This window comes from Lemur catta, chromosome 7 (assembly GCF_020740605.2).
Source record: "Lemur catta isolate mLemCat1 chromosome 7, mLemCat1.pri, whole genome shotgun sequence".
NCBI classification, from domain to species: domain Eukaryota; kingdom Metazoa; phylum Chordata; class Mammalia; order Primates; family Lemuridae; genus Lemur; species Lemur catta.
Genome location: NC_059134.1, coordinates 90,518,880 through 90,538,823, shown reverse-complemented (window position 1 = coordinate 90,538,823; position 19,944 = coordinate 90,518,880).

Sequence of the window (19,944 nt, the reverse complement as noted above, 5' to 3'; positions counted from 1 at the left end):
GTCCTGCAGGAAAGCATCTGGCTTTGCTTTTTAACTCAGGATTTCTCCAACTTATCAGATCAAAGAATCTCATGTGTAAGTGTAATATCTATTATAACATCTGCAGAGCCAGTTTTTCAGGTAATGTACTTTGGGACTTTCTGTCTTATGTGGAAGTGTTTATAATTAAAATATTAACATAAGTGCCAGATACCCAAGGGTCAACCAGGTCTTTCTTGAATTGAATACCCTGGTTATTCAATAATTCTCCCAGGCTCTTGGGTAACATTTTGCTCTCTGGCACATAGAAGCAGGCAAATGATATTCTGAATAATTGAAAGAAGTTCCATTATTACAGAAATGCACATGATAATATTAAGCATTCATAGCAAAAGCCCAAGAGTTGATGACAAAGATAAATGCCGATGTGTTGACAGGGATGGGGGAGAAGCACTGACTACAAGGCTTGGGACTTCCCTTTCTGGCCTGAATGCTCTGGGCCAGGCTTATATTTTGAATCTATGTACCCTGAATAGGGCACGTTTTTTTGTGGAAGCAGAGCAATGAAATGCTGCTGACCTGAAAGGGTTAAAAATGCACCTTTGAAAGCAATACATACAGACATTTATTGCTTTTTAAAGGCAGAGTAATTATATGGATTAAAAAGACAAACTCCAAATCCAGAGTGCTCAGAGCCACCACTTATTAGTTATGTGAACCCGGACCAGTTGATTAACTTGTATGTCTCAATTTCCTTATCCATAAAATGGGGCAAATTATAGAGCCTATATTTTAGAGTCATTGAGACAGCTGAATGATTTAAGCCATGTGAAGTTCTTGAAATAGTGCCTGGCATATAGTAAGTGCTCTGTAAGTGTTTGCTATTAATACTATTTTGTGCTTGGCACTGTGAGGTGGGGGGAAGCCAAAGTAAGTAAAACATCATCCCTGCTCTCAAGCTGTCAGAATAACATGAATAAATGATTCAGGATACAAAAATAGAACTATAAAACTATGTAGGAGAGAGGTAGTTTAATACATAAGAGAGTAATTCCCAGGGTCAAAGAGATGTGGGTTCAAATCCTGGCTCTGCTGTTACTAAGAGCTTAGACAAGTGACAGATTTTTTAGCCTTATTTAATTATGTGGTAGGTGGGATAATGCTGCAGCGAAGGTTGCAAATGCCAGTAATTATTATTATTATTATTGAGCTAGCATAGAGGAGAGGAGCGGTAGAGCTTTGTGGAAAAGATGCCATCTGATTTGGTACCACCTGCCGACTTGGGGAGTTCTTTCCAGCAGGATCTGAATCTCTGCCTGCCTCTTTCCTCACACAGGGAAGAAAATGAGGTTGGTGGCATGGAACGTGGGTTGGCAGGGACTCTCCAAGCTTATTCCAACCCTCTTCTCTGAGACAGGAGAGCACAAAATGCTTCCCTGGCCCCCCATATCGTGTCCTCCAAGTTCTGCATTATTTAGGCACTCAGGGCAGAATTCAGTCCAGGAATCCACCTGTGACTGACCTAATAGCTTCTTCTCCATGTCCCCTTGTTGCATGAAGGGCAGAGGGGGTCGTAAGCTCAGGTTGGCAATGCTGAGTGAGGTGTTGGTGAGTCATCCTATTGGCTTCATGACTCTCACTGTGGAAGATGCTGAGCATCTGGACTCCCTGGCTTGGAGTTTTGAAATCTTGCCCGGTGGGTGCCAACTGATTGAGTGGTTGCGAAGGCACTTCTGGAGGAGCAGCCCCAGCCTCTGCCTTTGAAGGATGCTTGGGGATAGTAAGCAGCATTTTAGTCTTCCTGGAATGGAGCTGGAATAAACAGATCTCTGGCCGCATGGCTCTGACCCTTCCCTTAGCTCACAACCTGAGGGGGACTTGGCCCCGCTTTCAATTCTGCAGATCAGTCTCTGCGTCAGTGGAGTATGCTTTTGAAACCCAAACACCATCTTAGGCTGCCAGAGGGGACAAGAAGTGCTCACAGAAGTGTCACCTGAGGGGCAGAGAAGACCAGAGTGGACAGAGCTCTCTGTCCTTGAGTTTCTCCTCTCTCGCGCCTCCCTCCCACCCCACACCTGGGAGCCTGAGAATCTTTTGCTCCTCACAGAGGAAAGAAGGGGTAAAGGCAGAAACTGTAAATGCAGGGAGGAAGGAAAGTGAAAACATCTGTTTTGTTAAATATTTTTGCACCTGCTCCTTTGTGTTTATTTATTTATTTTTGTCACAGGCTTGCTTTGGAGGAATGGTGCTCTCATCCAGCCAGGAAAACCTCAGCTTCAGGGTATGATTGGCTTTAACTAAAGAGAAGTCCCAATGGCTCCCCCTCTGCTATTGCACACCTGAGCCATTTACTCCTCGGTTTCACCTCTGTCCTTGGAAGAATAAACACCTTGATAAATTCCTGATGGAAGTGAGAACTTATGCAGGTAGATGTTCTGGGTAGAAATTTAGCAGTATTTGGTATAATTATGTGTACACGTGCCCTGTGATCCAGCAAGTCATCTGGGTATACATTCAAACAGAGGCTCACATGGATGGGTAAGGGGACGTGTGTGGTGATATTTATTGTGCCATTATTGGTAAAGTTTTGGAACCAACCTGGATGAGCTGAATCTCTATTACCGGAGAAACAAATAGGTACAACGTCATAGGTGCCACCAAGGAGCGCTATGCAGCATTTAGAAGCAATCGAGAAGATGTATATAGCAACACAGGTAAATCTAAAAAAAGGCAGCACCAGATTTTTAAAAAAGTAACACACAAACTGAGATTTATAACGTAACACTATGTAAAAAATGCATGCAGAGAAAACAATAATACATGTTTTTACAAGAACAAATACCCATACAAATAAAAGGGTAAACATCAAATATATTAGAACAGAGATTTGGGATAAATGAAAATAAGTAATACAAGAAAGAAACCTTATACAAATCAATAGTGATAGTGTAGGAAGACGTGAAGAGTGTGATTAACTGGCCCTCTGAAAATGAGGTTAAAAAAATCTGATCTAGATCAAGGAATAGCTGAAGTCACTTCAAGTTAAATGAGTAGGAGACAAAATGTCATTTCTGCCTTTTGTTTATTTATCCCCAGACATGGTTGTTTGGAGCCGAATTCACAATTGAACTCTTTCAAGTCAAAATTCTCCTTTTAAAAACCCTGGGGGCAAAAATAAAAACTAAAAATAATAAAAACAACAAAAACTAAAAACTAAAAACTCTGGGGGCAATAAGAAGGCCTGGATTATAAATTTCCTCAATTATTTTCTAGATTTTTCCAGACACATTCTAGCCTTTTGTGGCAGCAAATATACAGTCATTGGCAACTCATCCCTCTCTTTATGCTTTTCAAGAAAAAGGACCACTCCTCCTGAACCAACTCATTTGAGGTTCCATCTTCAAGATCATTCAGGATCCCTTATGATATTGCCCATGTCTCCATCACTCCTATCTTTGGTTTCCAATCTCCATATTGCAGACAACATTTTTTCTTTCATATAATAATTTTGTTAAGTGGATATGTATTTTGTGCAAGCCCTTGGGTTAGGTGTCAAGGGAAAAAAAAGGCATAAGATAGAGTCTATGCAGTCTTCTATTGCTGCTATAACAAATGACCATAGACTTGTTGGTTAAAATGACACAAATTTATTGGATGATGGTTCTGGAGATCGGAAGTCCAAAATCAGTTGCCTGAGTTAAAATGAAAATGTTGGCAGGGCTGTGTCCCTTCTGGAGGCTCTAGAGGAAAATCTCTTTCCTCGCCTTTTCCAGCTTCTAGAGCTGCCTGCATTCTTTGGCTCATGGCTTCTTCCTCCATTTACAAACTGAGGAGCTTAGCCTCTTCTCTCCTCTGTGGCCTCTACTTCCATCACTCTATCTTCTCTCTCTGTCTCTTATCATCCTGCCCCCCTCTTATAACTACTCTTGTGATTACATTGGGCTCACTCAGATATTCTAAAATCATCTCCCAATCTCAAGATCATTAACTTAATCACATCTTTACAGTCCTTGTAACTATGTTAGTTAACATATTCATAGCTTCCAGGGATTAGGATGTGGGGTGGGGTAATTATTCAGCCTACTATAGATAGAGTCCTTGCTCTTAAACTATCCATAGCCTAGTGGGGGACACCAAAAGTTGATGGGCAATTATAGTTGAGAGTGGTGAATTCTATGACTGGGGAAGGCCAGGACAAAAGAGAGAAACTTAACCTAGTTTAAGTTAGGGCTGGTTCCCCAGAATTATGTTCAAGAGAGGTATAAACTAAAGGGTGTGGCTATGTGGAAAGGGGAAGAGTGCCATGTGCAAAGACCTAGAGGTGAGAGTGAGAAGCAACAGAGGGTCAAGGCTGATCTACTTATGCTCTCTCTACGCATCCTTTTTCTTCTACCTCTCTGCCTTTGCTTGTCTCCTTGCTTTTTCAATAATACCTCTCTCATCACTCTACCTATCCTTCAACGTCCCTTCAGGAAGTCTACACCTATACTCTACAACCAGCGTGATCACTTTCTCCAGTGAATTCCTGTAGCTTTTTATCAGTACGGTAAGTCCTCACTTAATGTTGCTGACAGGTGACTTTTAGTGAAACAATACATCCTCGAATAATGTCATTTCCTTATAAAGTTCTTGAGAAAAAGAAATTGGTTTCCTTGTATATACCCATCTTTTACTTAAGGTCCCAGTTTCCAAGAACTTGTCACCTGCATTAAGGGAGGACATACTGGACTCCTCTTATACTCGGTTTTACTTTAGCATATAAGGTAGAGGTTCTGAAACACTTGTTAAAAGTGCATTCTGTATATCCTTCTTTTCTCTTTGGAACTTGTGATTAGAATCAGTAGGAGACTGTGTATCCCCCTCCTCATCTCCCCTTCCCTCTCCAAACTGCTTACTTCAGCACCAGGAACATAATAGACTATCCACAAATATAGAATGAATGATTAAATGAACAACAGCACATCTAAATTCAATCTCATATTGGTTTCTCTGGCTCCAGTCAGACTGGGAATACCCTGAAACACATGTGGTATATCGAGGAAGCTTTTAATTTGATTTTTAAAGATACAGCGAAGACACATTGATTCAAAATATTTATCTATTTATTTTAAATGACCATTATAGCAAATATACATAGAGAGTCAAAACAATACATTTTTATTGATGTTGATCAATTGTACTAACAGGCTGACTCAGTATCATCCTGAGGAAGTGATGGTGGTATGTGTATATTCACTATTTTATTGGACATATAAAGAGGGGATAGATAATGGAGAATTGAATGGGTGGGAGACAGAAAATTCATAGTTATTATTTTTCTGCATTGATCCCAATTTAAAATTTAAATATCAAGTAAGGCCCATTGAAAACCTGTTTTGTGAAAAGAATCCAGAATCTCAATTACATGCCCCATGACATAATTCCTCTCTATGTGAGATCATACCTTTATTCTCTGGAGAACAAATGCATTTGTTTGTTTCAATCCTCCAAAAGTATCTTCCTTGAGCAAAATGGGCCAGCAAAATGGATAAAGTAAAATTTACGTCTTATCCAAAAATAAATTAATGTTTAGGGAAGCTTTAAAATCAACTAAGTTTTTGAGACAAATTTTTATTACTTTCTTTCTAAGTTTTCTTTATTTTTCAGTGGGTATAATCACCATGTTCTGGCAGTTTCCTAAGTATCTGGCTCTTATAGCTTTTGAAACTAGACTCATATCACCTCTTCATCTGACACTTTCCGTCCTGTCCTACCTCCACCTGCGATCTGACTCCCAGGACGTCTTCTTATTTCCCAATCTGGGGAACCAGGTGAAACCCCATGACATAATTCCTCAGCTGACCACTTAAGTTCCCTGTCAACTGAGGTGACTCTGTCCATTCCTTATTCACTCTGACAACTTTGGGATATAAGATTTTGCCAACAGTCCCATACTTTCCAGCAAAATATTCTGGATAATGACTTTCCTGCATCAGACACAAGGATAAATCCCATCATGAATGATTTCCGTTTTTACCTTGGGCATCATCAGACTATTAAGACTTACAGATAATATGTCATCTGGACAATTGGGATTGAGGTTAAGCACTTGATGAGACAAGTCTTAGAAAATGGGAAAAAAAATTGTTACCTCTGATTTACAGGGTATGCATTTTCAACCCTGTTACACACACACCCAAGCTGGTACAGTTTAAATCAAAGTGTACTTCTAAAGGAAGCCTGAAATAGTCTAGTTTGGTCAGGAAAACAGAGCCACTACAAAAATCATGGAAGTGAAGGTTTAGTATAAGCATTAGCACATATGCAAATGTGGGAGGAGCTGGGGAGTGAAGGCTGTAGCTGGAGGGACTGGATAAACAGTCACTAACCATTTCAGCCCCAAACCATTGAAATGGGTACAATTGGGTGAACTTTCAAGGACGTTTGAGAAATGACCTGAGTCTAGCTACTACGAAGAAGGAGAGTCCATGGCAAATCCTGTGGAGCTGCTGAACAGCAGAGTGGGAAGCCTCTGAGGGGCTCTGGAAAACTGTTAAGTCAAGGGAAGGTGCCTTCACTGACCCTCATGACCTCTTAAGATTAACGGCCTCTGCTTCATTTCTACTTTCCAAATCTCGATCAATTTCTTTCATTGGCAAACTCCGAGTTAGAACCATTTAGAAAGGGGTTCTGGGAAATGCCCCAGGGTGATGGTGGTGCTAACAAGTTGGAAACATATCATGTAGCACAGGAAGGCTTTTGCTTGATTCCATTCCAGAGCTTTCTCTGGGCACATGATTTTGAACCAGAATTGCTAAAGGAAAAGGAAAATTTAGTCCTGGAGTCCACTCCAGAATAGGACTTTTTTTTTTTTTTTTTTTGAGGTCTTATGATTGTAGATAAAAATAAGTTTTAACATCTCCCTTTTCCTCTCCAAACTGCTTATTTCAGTTTTTCAGGTAGAATCCAGGTTTCTGGTCTTTGGGGATGGTTTTCAGACAAGTAAATAATATGTATGATCTGAATCTAAAAGGGCCATTAGACAGTGTATATATATAGTTTGTTTTCTAACTATATGCAAACATTCAGACTCTTTGGTTAAGAGCTTTCCTATCTGCAAAAGAAATGAAATCACCCTTTCATTCATGGTACCATAATGGTAATAATAACTATAGTGATTGTTTATGGAATGCTTATCATATATCGTGTTTAGTGATTTATGTACATTGGCTCTGATGCATACCCAGGAAGTATGAGGATACAGAAGCAGTAATACATCTTTGGGCTGTTACGAAATTTAGATGATATATTTGTAACACATCTAGCATATTGCCTAAGACAAAATTAACTTTCAAGTGACTACCCTAATTCCATATGACTAGTAAATGGCAGTGCAGAGATTCAACATTTTGTTCATCATATTGATATTTTTAAAGGTAAACATTATTGTTATTATTATATAGTCATCATAAATAAGGGATATTTATAAACAAATAAGAAAGAAAATTATAAATGCTTTATCTAGTCTTTGGGTTCTCATGTTTCCTTGGTATACTGTCTACTATTTACTTCTCTGTACAAGGGTCAATAATGAATAATAAGGATAGCATTCTACCCTGATCTTTGTGGTTAATTTTCACTTTGCAAAGTATTTTCCTATATATATAATCTTGTTTTATCTTCTCAACAATCATTTAAGGTAGATTGGCCAATAATTATTGTCTTCATTATATATATATATATTTTTGGTATCCACAATGTAAAGGGAATTTTTAGTCTCTATTACAGTCATGTGAGTTTCCCCTTTTACAGACACAAAATGGAGAGTCATAATTTATATAACTAGTCACACAACTGGTGAAGACATTCTAGTCTTGCAATTCAAACCCAGTATTGTCTGGCTTCAAAGCTATTATGTCTTCCATCACATCCTGGTGCCAAAGTATCATAACAAATTAGAAACATAGCTTAAACTTGGACCTTGGATTCTTGACTCTTTTCCAAGCTAGTAATCTAATCACTAAGATATTTTGCTACCAAATAACTGTAGTTATAATAAATATTATAAAATCGACCATTAGACAAAGAGTTGGAACTGTATTATACCGGTATTTTAATCAACATGGTTTTATAGAAAGGATATCATTCAAATGATCAGCCATGTTTCTTTTTCTTCAATAAAAATATTAGACAATATAATTTTAGTCATTTAATGTTTGCTTTTGTTTATTTTCTTTTTTCTTCTTCATAACAGAGTTGTTATGTTTTTGTGTTAGTGAATGTGCATATTCACACCAATAAGTACACTTAACTGGGCTCTTTTTAAACAAAGAATTTCTGTTTCGTATGCTGAGAGCTCTAGCTACAATAGATTACAAGGCATTTAGATGGTGATTATCTCTGCCTTCTATCATGGGAACTGAGATGATTTTAAAATTCTCAGCCTCTGGAATAGACTCTGCAATTTCTCCTTATCTGAAAGGTTATTCATTCCCACCTTTAAACTTGCTGAGCAATTTGCCTCAATAATACCCCTTGATTCAGGGTTCCATAGATTAATTTTACGTTATATAAAGATCACTTTCCTTTGATCTAAATGCTGTCATAGTCTTGTATTACAGGACAAGGTTAATCAGATCACACCATTAGATTTTTTATATCAGTCTCATTTCATATATCTTTATCTCATTGCCTCTTATTATTCCCCTTTCAGAGTCTCTTAAATCATATGCCATGTGCAGAATGTATTTTAAAAGCTCTTTGAAAAGCTAAATTGCTTTGAGTTTAAAAATTGGCATAAACACTATTAATAACAGCTTCTACATGCTATAAAGAAGTCTACCTTAAATATGGGCACATACAATGGAAAGAGATTAAAGTCACAGCACTTTAGTTAGAAATGATCTTGGAAAGCTGTTTTCTATGGGGTTGGATTCAAAGAATGCTTTTGCATTTGGAAATTAAAATGCCATAAGGGAGAAATTTTTGTAGAGTGATGAAGCTGAAGGCAGATTCCCATATACTGAAGAAGACTAGTGGAAGTGAAAGTAGGAGTGGATGGTAGACTATGCTTCAAAGTATTTGATAGATAGGAGAATTAGGATTAAAGAAGGCCTTGAAAGAAATAGAAGATGCAAATGCTAACTCTTGAACAGGTTAATATTATTTCATGAATGAAGTTGTTTTGAGTATGGTTATTTGGTCATTTATTGATTCATCTACAGGGACTCCAAATACTTTTAAAAATCCACATATCCCATGTCTGCCTGCCTATCTTCTACCTTCCTCACTCACTCCCTCCCTTTGTTTCTTCTCTCCATTTTTGCCTCCTTTTTTGTCTCTCTCCCTTGCTTTAACAATTTATGTTGAGCACCGCCTTATCTCTGAAGAGTATTAGTCTCTGATAGTACAGGATAAAGAAGACATAATTTAGGTTCTCAAAGAATATGAAAACTGCAAAGATACCATGATTTATCAACTTAAAACCACCTGTTCAAAGAAAAAAAGGGAAAGAGAAGAATAACTTGTTTTTAGTTAGTACAAGTGGCTCCAAATGATCACCATAGTCATTTCTGAACACCACATACTGTATCCTTAACCTGTTCCAAAACATTTCTGGGGTTTACAGGCTTGTAGTTTCCAAAAGGGCATGGGGGGTGGGAATTTCCCCACCTATAATCTTCTGGCATCTCTCCAATTCTCTGTGGCATTTCAGAGATTTCAGCTAGTGACTCTGCTAACACATCTGGGTTGTAGCATTCTGTGGTTGAATTTATTATGGCCCAGAGACTCTTACCACGTTTTCATTTATCTTAGCTTCTATTTCTCAATTCAGTTTAAAGACCATTCCCATTACCAAAAAGCAAATAAATAACAAAAACCTAAAAAAAAAAAACGAAAGCAAAATGAAATTATAATAATTCAGCTTTTTCCCCTCATTAAATGCTTTCAAACTTTCATAAAGGTTGCAAGAATAGTTCAAATAATTTCTTTTTCCTGAACCATTTGGAAGGAAATTGCTCTCATGATGCCTCAACATCCTTGAATATTTTAAAGTGTAATCTCTACTAACAAAGACGTTCTGTTATGTAACTTCAATGCGATTATCAAAATCAGAAAATTAACATGGATAATTACTAGCATCAAATCCACGACCTCTTTCAAGTTTTTCCAATTATCCTGATAATGTTCTTACACCCCCTCAGGTTTATTGAGGCTAGATTGACAAAGACAAATTGTATATATTTAAGGTATACAAAGTGATGATTTAAAATATGTATACACTGTAAAATAATTACCATAATCAAGCTAATTAACATATCTATCACCTCAAATAATTACCCATTTTTCCCTTGTGGTGAGAAACTTATAGTCTACTCTCAGCAAATTTCAAGTACAAAATTCATTTTTATTAACTCTACTCACCATGTTGTACATTATATCTCCAGAACTTACTTGTCTTATAGCCAAAAGTTTGCACCCCTTAGCCAACATCTCACCATTCCTCATTCCCCAGCCCATGGTAACCAATATTCTCCTCTCTGTTTTTATGAGTTTGACTTTTGTAGATTCTACGTATAATTGATGTCATGCAGTATTTCTCTTTTTGTGTATGGCTTATTTCACTTAGCATAATGTTCTCCATGTTCATCTATGTTCCTGCAAATGACAGAATTTCCTTGTATTTGAAGGCTGAATAATATTCCAGTGTGTGTGTGTGTGTGTGTGTGTGTGTGTGTGTGTGTGTGTATGTATTTAATTTGTACTCTATGTTTTCTTTATGTATTTGTCTGCAGTTGGGCACTTCGGTTGTTTCCATGTCTTGGCTATTGTGAAGGAAGCTGCAGTGAACATGGGAATGCAGAAATCTTTCTGAGATACTTTTTTTTTGTTTCAGGGACAGGGTCTCATTCTGTCTCTCAGACTAGAGTGTAGTGGTGCAATCATAGCTCACTGCAACCTTAAACTCCTGGGCTCAATCTGTGCTCCTGCTTTAGGCTCTCAAGTAGCTGTGATTACAGGTGTGTGCCACCATATGCGTATACTTTTACTAGTAAAAATGATCCACAGGTTTTATCATATTTTCAAGGAAATCTTTGAACAAAACTGGTTAAAACCCTCTGTTAGTTCATTATCCCCCCCAATTCTGTGTAACAAACCATTCTAAAATTCAGTGGCTTAAACCATCATCATTTATTTTCACTCACAAGCTTATGTTCAGCCAGAATGGTTCTGCTGGTCTCCACTGGGCTTGACTTGTTGACCTCTGCTCCAGTCATGGATTCAGGTCAGATCTGTTCCTTGTGTCACTTGTCCTTTTGAGTTTAGTGAGTCACTTGAGATAGGTTGTTTTCATGGTGGTGGCAGAAGAACAGGAGTAAAAGCCCAGCCCAGCAAGCACATTTCAAGCTTCTGCTTGTATAGCATCAGCTGACATTCTACTGGCCAAAGCAAGTCACATGACACATCTCAAAGACAGGGGTGGGGAAGTTCAATGAACCTCTAAGTGGGAGGGACTGCAAAGTCATATGCCAAAGGGCACTAATATCTTGCTTGATAATTCCTGATTTTTGATTTCCCTTTCCAAACTTGTACTACCAAAAAAGTCAAGTTGGCATTTTGTGGAGAATGAATATATTAATATTAATTTCCACTACCCTTGTAGAATCTCCTGCCTGGACTTTGTATTTGGAATTTTCCTCAACTAAAGTCCTAATCTTTGGATGTGGCTTGATAGGACTTTCGTAGTCAGCTGTCAAAGAAGCAAAATTTCAATAAAACCAACATACACACAGAATCTATAAAAAGATATTTCTATCCCATGCAATACTATTTCAGTTTTCCGGCAGCTAGATATCCCCTGGAGCTACTACTAAAGGATCTCAAAACTCAGAATATATTTTCTTTCTTTCCAACTTCAACTCATTCCAAGCAGAAAATATCTTATCCTGTATCATTTGAATCAAAACAAAGTGAGAAGATCTACATACAAAATCAACTGGCAAATATATGCTCATGACTCCCTCTGTCAACAGGATTAAAACTCATCTGTGAAATCAAGGATTCCCTGTAATAACATCCAACCAGACTTCAATCAAAACTCAGGCATATGAAAGCCTCTTGGTTTCAGATGTATTTAAGAACATTTCCTTTCATTCTCTGGATCTTTCTTGAAGAATAAACCTTTTGTCTTTTTTGAAACATCTCCTTCCTCTTGTATACACATGTAATTTTTATCTTTTCCTCTCACCAGGACAAAGATTGAAGAAATCTGTAATTAATATCTTGAAAAACATGTAGCTGAATTTTTTTTTTAAAAGAGACCCAAACAGTAAAAAGCTTGACATATATGTCTCTTTTATGTGAAGAAATGCTAGAGAATTCTGCAAAAATTGCTAAAATACCATGGCAGTTCCACATTGAACCATTAAGGGATATGTGAAGGTCTGTGTATCAGTATTTTAGTGGCTCTCCTGATGGTCTACAGATGATCAATAATTAATCTTGGATGTTTAACTTATGTTTTTATTTGGTAGCAGAGGACTCACCTAGATGACCTCTTTGCCTCTCTTCCAATTTAGACCAAACCAAGTTGACTTAATTAAATGGGATACTCTTTCTTCTTCAAAGTTATGTGTGCTCAGGGAGAAAGGTTGTAAGTGTATCTCTGTGTATCGATTTCTTTCCTTGTAGAATGTGTGAAGGAGAAACATCTTGCAAGATCTTTCTTTGGCATAGGAATAAGTAGATAATCTAATTTTAAAGGCATCAAAACATAGAAGGGTAAATGTGGGACTGTAGTTTGCATTTGAATTCTGACTTCCTGGCTTATGTACTCTGTGATCTTGGGTTAGTGGGTAAGCTAGTTTAACCTCAATTTGCTTCAAAGATTTGTGTGAGGATCAAGGGAAATCATGCATGTATAGTCCTCAGCCCAATTCTTGACACAGAGTAAGGATTTAAAAACATTATTTAATGGCAATTTATTGTATCTACTAGCTTTGTTTGCATCTTCAGAAATAACAGGTTGTATGGGCTTTAAAAATGAGTGAAATATTGGTTTAATTTGTTGATAAACGTGACATTTGAATGTACTATGTATAAAGGTTCATTCTACCTTCTGGGTGACATGGAGCATTTCTATTAAGTGATATTTTAATGAAATCACATCATCAAAGCAACTTATCAACATGTGCTTGTTACCAAAAGCTAACCAAAGTATTTCAACACATAATCAAAGGGAGATCAGGTGGGTTTGTCTTCAGAAAGCTCCTAGACGGGGAGAATTTAGGTTTGGATTTTAAATAAGGAACAAGGAGGCATTTCCTCTCTCTATTACTTATCTTTTATGTATCTTTTATGTACTAGGCCCTATCCTGCGTGCACTGAAGAAATCAAAGGTGAAAAAACAAAGTCCCTGAGCAAGCAGGAATCTGGTTCAAGGTACATTTGTACCTGAAATTTTGTGTTTTGCAGAGAACACCTGAACATCTACTCTCTCGTGTAGTGGGAGGTTTGACTTGGGGAATAAAACAATGATGCTGGTGATCTGGGTGGAAACATTTGAAGAAAGATCTCAGAAGTATTATGAGATATCTGTGAAAAATTTAGTAGTAAAAATAAGAGAGAACCTCAAAAAGTTCTTTTTTTTTTTTTTTTTGGTGGGAAGAAGTGGAATGATCAAAATGATAGTGAACAATGCTTATGCTTACTTCAGCAAATATAAATGTAATTGATGAGATAAGGGATAGAATGGGGTTAAGTGAACATCTATATCTATAACCATATCAGAAACAACTTCATATTAATTATATATCTATTCTAGGTAACAGAATATTGTTTCCATTTGTGGAGCATGAGAGAGTAATTGAAGTAGTGAATAAGACCTAAAAGAATTACCAGATCACTAGTAGGTCACGATGAAAGCTGTTTTTAATAATCCTGTTAACATTTTCTGAATATTTGAACTTATCACTGATTATCTCTCTGCCCTTCAATTCTTACTTTAATGGTGAGACATTGAAAAAGGGAATGATTAGGATCCTAGCTCCAATAGGAAGATATCTAGTCACTTACTTATTTCTAGAATGGTTCACAGTCAGAGCCAATCAGAGAAGCTGATTTCCAAGTGTCTCAGAAACTAAAAATGGTATTTACTTTGTAGGAATAGAGATTAGATGAGGGCAAAAAAGTGGTTTACTGTTATTCAGAGACAAGCTAGATTTGATATTTTCTAGTGACTTTCTCACAAATGTATACAATTTCTTTATTTTTAAAAATTTAAAGTGGTATTTCTAATATTATTCTATCAAATGCTATTTATAATACCTCTGTTATGGACTGAACATGTCCTCCCAATATTCACATGTTGAAGCCCTAACCCTAACTGTAACTGTATTTGGAGATAAGGCTTTTAAGGAGGTAATTAAGGTCAAAGGAGTTCATAAAGGTGGGGCCCTAATCCAGTTCCAATATGACTGGTGTCCTTATAAAAAGAGAGACACCAGAGATGCACATGCACAGAGGAAAGGCCATGTGAGGACACAGCAAGGAGACAGCCATCTGCAAGCAAGGGAGAGAGGCCTCAGGAGAAACCAAACCTGCTAGCACCTTAATCTTAGGCTTCCAGACTGCAGAACTTTCAGAAATAAATTCCTGTTACTTAGTCACTTAGTCTGTGGCTTTTTATTTTTTTATGGCAACCCCAGCAGACTAATATGACTTCTACATATGAAACATAAATGTGATATTTAAATATAATGGTATAATGTTTATTTTACATTTTTCTTCAACAAACAACCTCTATTGAACAGGTTCTGGGAAATATCTCTATATGCATTAATTTTTTAAGTGTCACAGTTTTGCTACATGCTTGTTACTCTTTCTTAAGTTCACGTAGCTGGTTAGTAGCAAAGTTGGGATCTGATCTCAAGTCTCACTTTACAAATATAATTATTTTCCCGTAATTCTATGCTAGATTCTACTGAATGGAATCTAAAACATACTGCATTTTAACTCATCATTCATGTGGGACACCTGGAGAGCAAATTATACTACCTTTTAATTCTGTTTCTTGAGAATTAGACATTGTGCTACTACCTTGTAGCAACACTGATCATCTGAAAACAGAGAGCATCTGGTTTTGCTACAGGCAACAAGCACATCACTTTCTGTGAACACACATATTATGAACTCATGGTTAGGAAAACCTTGCATCGTGTTTCAATTTAATGGCTATTACTTCTTGTTCAAAGGTCTTGCTGTGTGTTCCATTTTCCCTCAAATGTCAGAGGGGAATGGGAAATTGAAGTGCCATAAAACACTTGGAGCCTTCATTTATTGCAGATTAATTACACAATCAAAGGGAAATAAGAAGCAGGTCTTCAGTTATCAAACCCTGGGGAACTAGTGTGTAGCAGAATGAACCAAATAGACACTAAGGGATTGAGATTTTTTGTGTGTGTGCAAAAGAATAAAGTTCATAGGGGCAACCCTGAAATGTGTGGAACTTACAGTGCCACGAATAATATAGATGAGGATCATGTAAAATATTTGTTCACTAAACTCTGAACCTCTACAATGAGCGCTTTTATGAAACTCCAGATGATGTGCAGCCAGTTGGGAGCTGAAAAATTAGGGGAACAGCCGAATTTTAATGCTTAGACATTTTTGTCTAAAAGACACCCCTGATTTTCAGATAATCAACACTCCAATTGAGCCAGTCCCTGCTTAAAGCCTGTAGTCTTCCCCTTAATACTCTTTCAGCCCCTCTTTGTCTCCCTCTTCCCCCTCCCCAACATAGCAAGGACAGTGTTTACACATAAGAAGTATTCATGGACAGTAAGGAGGGGAGCTATTTCCTCCTTTTTCTGCTACTGGATTGTAACTAAAACAACCTGGGGGCTCATTTCTAGGTGAAGAGACTACATGAATTATATGTGGAATTGCTTCTGCACCACTGAACAGTTCACACAATTATCAATGCAATCATGACTTCTTAATGAACTTGGAACTTCTTAACTTCTTGTTTATTTGGAAGGCTCAGCATATGGTGCATGAGAAATTGGAATCAGAGGCTCATAGACAGGCTCCTGTTTCTTTGGCGGCGTTAAGGAAGCATTTGGAGAGATGGTGGGTGGGTGTCTCTGATGTTGAGAAATGTGCCAGCAAGGGTGGGTTAAAAAATCCTCTAGGTCTATCATCCTTTGCCTTTGTGCCATGCCTGCTGTGAGGTTCGGTGGACATCCCAGTGACTTATTTTTAGTCCACACTATCTTTTTTTGTTTTTCTCTCTCATGCTCTCTACTCCATGGATGTGATAGCTGGGTGCTTGGCAAATGGTTGCCTTTGGACTGATGAAAGGAAATTCTACCCAAAGAAGGCCAAAAAGCAGTCTATAAAGGATGCCACATTAGCATCTTGGGATGATTTCTTGGAAAAGAAAATGGTATTTTTATTTGTTATAAAATGGATTTGTCACTGCTTCTAAAAAGTGTGTGAGTGTGTGTGTGTGTGTGTGTGTGTGTGTGTGTGTGTGTGTGTGAGAGAGAGAGAGAGAGAGAGAGAGAGAGAGAGAGAGAGAGAGAGAAAGAGAGAATCCATACTTGTAAAAGCCTTCTGACCAATACATTGTTGTGTAGGAATAAAAATTTTCAGTCTATACTATTTAAAGTAATAATAGTAACAATGAATTGGGTGATTATAGCATATGAATAAATGAAATAAATCCCATCAGTGTCATAAGGAATGAGAGGGAGGAATTAGGAATACTCTGTTGTAAGATGCCTACACTACACATGAAGTGGTATAGTATTATCTTAAGGTGGACTTAGTTAAAAATATATATTGAAAACTCCATAGACATTGCTAAAATCTTTAAGAAGGAAGTATAATTGATATGCTGTGAGAGGAGATAAAATGAAATCATACCAAGTCCTTTATTAAAACCATAGGAGGCAGAAGAGGGGATGCGGAAAGAAAGGACAAATGCGATAAATAGAAAACAGTTACAAATGCAGTGGATATTAAATCAGCTGTATCAATAATCACTTTAGTGTGAACGGTTTAAATATTACACTTTAAAAAGACTGTCAGAGTGGTAGAAACAGCTGCTAGTAGGACTAGACAAGATGAGTTTGAAGCAAATTTTAGTGTCAGAAAATAAAGCATTGCTCCAAACAACAAAAACCAAAATGCCCACAATAATGTAATATGTCAAAGGGACACAGGAAACAACTGAAGAGCTCCCGATGGCCAAGCCTGGAAAAATTGCAGCAACAAAATAAAGTAGTATTGGATTATATTTCAAAGTATGCAATAAATATCCTTGAGTGCATAGTGATATAAATAAATGAGTAAATAAATAAATAAAAGTGGCAAAGCAGAACACAATGCAGAATGCAGAATTCCAAATAATTTATACTCTGCCCTCAGGAGGTGGAACAAACCCCTCCCACTCCATAAGTGCAGGCTTCTCAGAGTGACTTCTTTTCACAGAGTACAGTGTGGACAGGGTAGAAAAGAGGAATTTTATTGTGGAGAAATTTGACAGACATTACCTCAAAATTAACAGTGCTAAGTCATGTTGATAGTGTATCCCTTGTTATGATGGGATAAAAATGGCACTTTTCCTCAGTGGTCTTCCTCCCAGTCTAATCATGAGGAAACATCAGATAAATCCCCATAGAGAAACATTCTACAAAATACTTGAGCAGTACTTCTCTAAACCACTAAGCTCTCAAAAACAAGGGAAGTCTGAGAAACTGTCACAGCCAAAAGGAGTCTGAGACATGACAACTGATGTCATATCCTAGATGGGATTCCAGGACAGAAAGACATTTAGGGAAAAACTGAAGAAATCTGGTTAATATATGAATTTCAGTGAATTAAAAAAGTAATACACACTTATTTTAAAATTATAGAAAACACTGAAATTATGAAGAAAGTAAAATTGCTTTACAACATGAACATTTCCTTCTAGTCTTTTATATGAATGCAGGTATATATATTTAAACACATACTGTGAGATGGATGGCATAGTATCCTTTCCCTAGAATAAAGTCAAATGGATGTCAGGGAAATTTAATGAATATATATATGTGGAATTATATTTTTTAGAAGTTGTATATGCTGCTTTTTTATTTATTGTAATACTTTTTCCATTCTATTAGATATTCATAGAACAGATGGATTTAAGCTCTCCATAGTACTTGACTGAGCATGTTTTATTTAATTAGACTGCTTTCTTTTGTTTGCTAGTCCTGTGGGTATTTCAGGTGGGCAGGTTCACTGTACCATGCCGAGGGTCCTCTGCACTTACACCTACCTCATCAGGACCATGTAGATCATGCTAGGTGGCGCCTAGCCTGTGAGTGCCTGTCCCTACTGCTTCATTGTGTGCTCCTGGGAAGGCTCCTTAACTTTTCTGAGTTCTTTTTCCTATTTCTTAGACTGGAAGGGCTTTCTCTGTGCTCTGGGGGAGCCCAGTTTCAGTAGCTCCTGATGTCCAGCGACTTCAGTTTAGGCAGAAGATGAAGGCTTATGCATCTTCAGTATAGTTCTTTTGTTCAGAAAATCACTGGGAAGATGCTTAGATCTACCAGTTCCTGACAATGTGCCAACCACCATGCTAAGCCCTCGATATTCAATAAATATTGAATATGCCCCCAAACTATCCAAGTTATCATTATACCTCACCTAAGCAAACACTGTCCTTGCTATTAGTCTGCTCAGACTGCCATAACAAGATACCACAGACCGCGCGGCTTAAACAACAGACACTTATTTTTATTACAGTTCCGGAGGCTGAAAGTCCAAGATCAAAGTGCCAGCAGGGTTGGTTTCTGGTGAGGCCTCTCTTCCTGACTTGCAGATGGCTGCCTTCTTGCTGTGTGCTCACTTGGCCTTTTTTCTGTACGCAAGCACACAGAGAAAGAGATCTCTCTCATGTCTCTTCTTTTTCTTGTAATGACACCAGTCCTATCGAATTAGGGCCCCACCCTTATGATCTCCTTTAGCCTTAGTTATCTTGTCAAAGGCTCTGTCTTCAAATACAATCACATTGGACTTTAGGGATTCAACATATGAATTTGGGGTGAACATAATTTAGTCCATAACAGCTGCTCCTAAATGCTAGAGTCAGGATCAAAATGCAATTTTATGAAAGTTCAATTTTAAAGCCACACCTCCAGGATGGCATAGCTCGTGATGGGAAGGAAAACGTGTCCTCAGTCACCCTCGTGGGTTATCATCACCATTCTCATCATCTTTATTCAAAACTGATGAACTGCACTGTATCTGCAGCCATCATTTTTTTCTAGGAGTTCTGTCTTCTCTTTCCTTTTCCTGAAATGATGTCACACAAATGTCAGAAGGAGCTAATGAATTGTGACAACAGACTGAAAAGGGCTGCCTTATTATAGTGGGAGGTTTTGGTCAGCTCCAGCTGTGCACATCTCTGCTAATGACACCAAACTTTTGATCCCAGGAACTTTCCTACAGTATGTTAGGATCTGTGAATTCAATCTTGTGAATGACTAGGGTCATTCCAGGGGTGTTCTGATGGCTAAGGTTTATTTCTTCTTATCCTTATATGGCCTTTGGTCTGTCTAGGTCTCTGTCTGCTCTTCCCTTGGTTTTACATCGCAATCCTCTCCCTGTCTTTTTTGGTATCAAGCGCAATTTGCAGTCTTGTCTGAAGCCACCAGCTCACTTCACAGATGGCGAATTGCAGTTGAGAGTAATGGGCCTATTCGGTTCAGTCCAGAGAGTATATTAGTGTCTGATAGCCCATAACTGCCGAACATTAGACATCGTTCACACTGCTCCAAGGTCATCTGTAGGGCTGCCTCTCCCTCCTTTCCCTCATGTTCGTTCCTCCATTTCTCTCTCTCTACCCCGCCATCAGATCTAAATTACAGAAAAGTCATGAGGCCATTAGGGGTTGGTTCTGGGACTGTGGAACAATGCCTCTTTGTTACTCGTCTG